This window comes from Brachyhypopomus gauderio, chromosome 12 (genome assembly GCF_052324685.1).
Source record: "Brachyhypopomus gauderio isolate BG-103 chromosome 12, BGAUD_0.2, whole genome shotgun sequence".
NCBI classification, from domain to species: domain Eukaryota; kingdom Metazoa; phylum Chordata; class Actinopteri; order Gymnotiformes; family Hypopomidae; genus Brachyhypopomus; species Brachyhypopomus gauderio.
This window is the reverse complement of record NC_135222.1, coordinates 20,739,255-20,745,254: the sequence shown is the minus strand read 5'-3', so window position 1 is coordinate 20,745,254 and position 6,000 is coordinate 20,739,255. Positions and strand designations below refer to the sequence as shown.

The window sequence follows — 6,000 nt, the reverse complement described above, 5'->3', positions numbered from 1 at the left end:
CTAGCCAAATCCATGGTGGAAAACCACTTGGCGCCGGACAAAGCATCTAATGACTCTTCAATACGAGGGAGGGGGAAAGCATCTTTCCTGGTCTTACTGTTTAGGGAACGGTAGTCCACACACATACGGATGCTACCATCCTTCTTCTTTACCACAACAATGGGTGAGGCGTAAGGGCTACTACTTTCCCGGATCACTTGATTGTCAAGTAACTGGTGGATATGAGCCTTCACTGCATCATAGTCACAAGGGGGAATGCGCCGATACCGCTGCCTCACTGGTTTGTCATCAGTTACTGGGATGTCATGGGAAATCAATGCAGTACACCCCAAATCTCCCTCAAATGCTGAGAACACCGTTTCATACCTCATCAGCAACCCCTTAACTCTAGCCTGTTCTGGCTCCGAAAGTGCTGATAATTCCATATGCCGGATCTGCTCATGCACCGGGTCTACCGTAGCCTCCACTATATTAGCAGAGACTGGAAATTGGCCTTCTCCCTCAACAACCCCATTAGGCAAACTTACCACTTGGGCTAGACTCAGCTTTCCCAGTGGGTATCGAGGTCCCAAAAACACAGGCGCATGACTCACATTCACCAGCGGGACATACACCGTACCCCTCACCACCTGAACCAATGCCGGGGAAACCAACAGCCCACTGGGCAATGCCTTAGCCTCACTCAATGGCTCCAACAACACAGTACTGGATGTTGTGCAAAACTGGTCAGAGCATGTAGCAGCCACCATCTTAATTGTACCACTTGGAATCAGCACAGGCCTCTTACCCCGTACTTTAGCAAGCCCAGTACCCACCCTAAGTGGCCTACTCTCCACATGGTGGCAGTACTGGAGTGCCTGCTGCCAGGGTGATGACGCATAACTTACTGGTGGAAGATCAAATAAGGCGGCACCATGTTGGTGAAACAATTCTGCATAGCACTCCCGGACAACATTCATACCCAATACTGCAGGGGCCGTGGGGCCCTTTGGCAGATCCTTCACCACTAACCACCCACGGTTTGGGAGAACCTTCCCTAAAACTTCAACCGTTAGTTCCACATATCCCACATACGGTATACTCAACCCATTTGCAGCACGAAGCTGTAGCCACCGACAAGGCTGAAGCTGGTTCCGGAAGTGCTGTGCAAAGAAGCTTTCAGCTATAGTGGACACCATTGACCCGGTATCCAACAAGCAATTTACAACTACTCCCCCCAATCTAATGGCCACCTTAGGACACTGCCCCACCAGTGATGAAATCGCTTGACTAGAAGGGGCCTCCCCAGAGCCTGTGCCATACCCTCCCAATGTGTGGCTCTGCACATTGGGGGGAGCTAGTTTTCCCCCCCTCGTGACTCCTTGGCCAGAGAAGATGGTCCTGGAACAACGGGATGAGTCTGAACAACCCGTTCATTATCACACTCCCTGGCATAATGGCCTGGCTGTTGACATCTCCTGCACACCACTGTAGGAGAACGATTAGGCCGTGATGTATATGCTGGCCGCTGTAAAGCTGCTAAGCTCCGTGTTAATTGAGCTATCTGTTCTTGTTGTCTTAACAACATTGTTCTCAATTCAGCAAACTCAGACCCTGCTGCATTAACTGGTTGACTTCCCACACTCTGTGGGACCCCTGAACATTGCATTGCACACAGTGAAGGGACAGAGTGACTCCTGCCTCTCCCCTCCGGTGGCCTCCCCTCACGCTCCCACCGAATGGCCTCGGACCGTACTTCCAACATAGATAAGGCTGGTTGTTGACGAACAAGACGCTTTAATTCCCTGCGAAGAGCAGAGTCAATGACATGTTCTATGAACTGGTCACGCAACAAAATTTTAGCATTAGGAACTGCATTAGGAGCACTTTGTACCACTTGGTCCATAAGGGCGCAGAGAGCATGAGAATACTCTTGTAAGGATTCCCCTTCCAACTGCTTCCTTGAGAAGAACTGCTCCTGTAAGGCAATATAAGAAGTAGAACACCCATACAATTCTCTAAGAGTGGATATAATCTTCTGGGGATCCTCCCTCTCTGCTTTAGGCCGGTATTTTATCTCATACTTTGCTTCCCCATCCAAGTGATCGTACATAAAATAGGCCTGCTCTAAAGGCCCCAACTGTCTAATTCGAATACAAGCCTGTAGCTCTTCCACCCACTCATCAATGCTCACCCCAGATAGCCCTCTGAATATAGAACACTTCCTTTCTCTTGGAACATACAACAACCGTTCCACGGGGCATACATTAGAGGCAGCAGGAGTATTAGAACCAGGCACATGATTAGACGGCCCGGCATCCGCTGGTGCTCGCTCTTCAGCTGGTGCCTGCTCCTGAAGATGCTCCTTCTCCGCTTGAAGCTGGCGCACCATGTCCCTCAACTCCTGTAACTCATCCTCCATAACAAAGTCAGTAGGTGGAAAACAAGTTCATATGCAGTAGCTCCACTATTACAGTCCCACTTGCGTCGCAGCGTACTCCAGCCAAATCGTCCTGATGTGCCGTTGCTGTTTTGCCTTATTTAATAAATAAATCACAAATCCACAAAAAAAACAAACCCCCACAGATCCTGCCGACTGCGCCAATTTGTAGCCTGGCGGCCGTCACCTTGCTCACTCCGTCCGCTACTATTTGGCCGATAGATAATTTTTTTTTAATTTTTACTACGCCACCTGGGGCCCCACCCCCCAGGACCCTAATTTAACAATGGTTGTAATGAACAATAAACAGTTACTTTGAGCACTACCAGTAGCAAATATTTAATAACAGGACTGGATAAAATACATAACAATCATAAAACCACATCACAAAGCTACAGTCTTCACAAAAGGACAAGTGCCGTCCATACAACAACCAGAGCACCGATTAAGGCTCCTCAGGTCTCATCAAACCCGCTGGCTGGCCGCTCTGCCGTCCGACAACACAGGACACCTGACTGGGAGGGGTGCAATAAGGGCAATAAAAGTTAAGGGCTGGCCGGTTAGCTCTACATACACAGCACCCAAACAACAATTTGAATTAGCACAAACAATCACACATCAAACCCGCGTACACCCACAATCCAAAATCAATAAGAAAGTATCTCTTAGCAGAGCATAACACGATATTACCTCCCAGCCACCCACTAACACTGCCGATTACGGCAACAGCCCAGCTCACCAACTCAGAGGCCTATCGCCAGTCGCCGTGCAGCTTACGATCAGCCAGCAAGACCAATGGACTCACAGCAACACTTGTTACCTAACTGTGGTCAGGTAAACAAAAAAACAATAATCATTCACAATACAGTAACGCCACTAAATCATAAAAAAACAAAACATAACTAACATCCCACACAAGCAACAAAACACCAAACCAAGAAAAAAAAAGGAAAGGAAACAGAACACTAATGTCAAACCCGTTAGGCAAAAACAGCAACGGCAATTAAGTTGGACTCTGGTTCCCCCAGGCTCTCAACCTAATGAGTAAAAAGAAAGATTAAAATATTACCCAATAGTCCCCCATAGACAACTTTTCCCTAAATACCTCTCCCACCAAACAAACACTCCTACCAAAACCACCTTGCACATACCTGTACTGGTCCAAAGTTTGGGCACAACAGTAAACTTTTTGCAAGTCACCAGAGCATCAACGCAGGGCACACCAAAATGTTGCACCACATCATCTGACTTGGGTCTGTCTTTATACATACCCCCCTAATAATTAGTTGTCATTTTAAAATGGGCTGCAGCTGAGATTAGCTCACTACCGTAATAGATGGAATAAAAGCGCACCCCTGCCCAATGGGACTTAAAAGAAGATGCCGTTTCTCAGCCCACAATAGTCGGCTGGTTACACAATCATCCCTTGCATGTGGTTGCACTGATTCAAGAATAACATTCCATCTACCCTGCAAAGAAGAAACCCCTTCACCACAAGATCTCGGCCTGGGCAGACAGGACTTCACAAAGCTCCCTCACGAGTGGCACACGTCTTACACTAAATGAACCGCTGTATGAGTAGAGCATTGTGGGAGAGCCTTTAAAGACGCAGATGGCGTCTCCATCTGTTGTTATTAAATTGCAATGAAACACAGCAACGTGATTTTGTCATCAGTTTCGCCTAAAGTGAAGCACCGGCCTGTATGCTCGTATTACATCGTAAATCAATAATATCGATATTTATAGCAATCGGCACGATAATAAAAAAACAGGGGAAAGAATCAGCGCAGTGTGTTCATACAATAGACTCTTTCTGCAGACATTTTGCGAGGTGACCTCACAGGGACCTGGACCGCTAGATTCACGAGTCGTGGAGAACGGACTGGTGGGCCTGGGTGCGACCCCCCGCTGTGCGGCGACAGACGTGAGCCTGTCTGGACCGAGCGTGCTGGGGTGCGGCTCTCTGCGCCGACCAACTCACACCACATTCTCCTTGGCACGCTGCAGTGCCGAAATTTTATTTTGTCTAAATGCTTCCAGCTCCAATTTTAACTCGTGTTTTTGTCTTTTTGTCCTATTCAGTCAAATGGAAGCTCTGTGTGCGAACCACAGGGGCTTGACATTTTAGTGATGCATGGAATCAACTCACTGGACAGCTCAAAAGACTGGCAGTGATGGAAGTCCTTGGACTGGTCTGTCATAAGCAGGCTTGTTTGGATGACTGGACTGGCACACCAGTGACCACCCAGTGTTGTATGATCAAGACCCATATGAGAATGCGTCAAGGCATTGTCAATCGTAAACAAAAGCAAACAACTGAAAAACAAGCAGCTTCAGTTCATGATGGAAGATGGTGGAATTTTCACACGATGCAAACATCAAAATTATAATAGGACCAATATTCTAAAACTCGTCAAAACTGCCACTTATCTGATCTCAGCTAGCTAGTAGTTTATTTAAACTAAACTAAACTAAACTCTCTAGTCTATAATGTGTAACACTAATCAACTGATTAATTTTGCTTTAATCTGCTATTAACACCTTTTAAACGATGGCATTGCAGTGCAGCACAGGACATATCAGCTCTGGTTTCATGCAAACTTAGGCACCAGGTAAAGTAGTGGCACAGACCTGCTGGCATGAGAACTGAGGTGTGCCAGCTCTAGAATTGGGTCCATGTGTCCGTGTGGGCCCAGGTGGGCATGTTCGCTTGCCTGATGGCACACAGGGGACTGAGCTATCTTTAGAGGACATGCCTGTAGGCAGTGGGCTAGCATGCAGGCAGTGGGCTAGCATGCACATTGAGGCTAGCTTGTATATATTTTTTTACAGCAATGCACAGCTGTCCGCTTTCTTCATGAATGAAAGAGAGCAAAGGAGAAAATGAGTACATGAAAGCAGAAAGTGTGCCTATTCAAGCAAAGGTTCTTGGGGGGAAAAAGGCCTGGCTCATGATCACTGCTCCAATTCACCCTAAAGGTCTTCAGTGGGCGTCTGGTCAGGGCTCCACGCTTCCTCCAAAACAAACTTGTCAAACTGTGTTGCTATGCACATCGCTCAGTTCTTTCCACAAACGATTGCTACAAAGATGGAAGCCCGTATAATTGTCTAAAGTGTCTTTGTATGCGCTGGTAGCATTAACATTATCCTCCACTGGAACTAAGGGGCCCAAACCCTGAAAAACGTCCCTAAACTATTATTCCTCTTTCACTGAACATTTCTGTAAGCACTGTGTTCTCCTGGCTTCTTCTATAGCCAGATGAATCTCCTGAGTACAACCTATTCTATTGCCTGAGTTTGTCTATGGAGATTTAATGTATGCTTGATTTTATATAACCTGTTAGAAATGGGTGTGGCTAAAACACCTGAGCTCAGTACTTTAGGCCATATTGTATATGCCACCTATGATTAATAAATGACTGATAAATCAGAAGGAGAGAAGGGGTGATATTGGTCATTAGACAAACACTTGTCCATCTGACATATAATGTCCTCATCCATGACCAGATAATCTTGCTTAAATTATTAGGGTTTTGGTGCTTACTGTGATCAGATTAATTCTGCCTGTGTTTTCTAAAGCA

The 6,000-nt window shown here is 46.6% G+C and overlaps 1 long non-coding RNA gene across 1 annotated transcript; it reads right to left on the bottom strand.

Moving 5' to 3' along the window:
* Nucleotides 1-2,605: 2,605 nt before the first annotated feature.
* Nucleotides 2,606-3,814, bottom strand: LOC143528164 (uncharacterized). The gene is made up of 3 exons (XR_013134379.1): nt 3,571-3,814; nt 3,397-3,456; nt 2,606-3,243 (listed from the first exon to the last, which is right to left on the bottom strand). It is a non-coding gene; the product is annotated as an uncharacterized LOC143528164 (long non-coding RNA).
* Nucleotides 3,815-6,000: the final 2,186 nt, after the last annotated feature.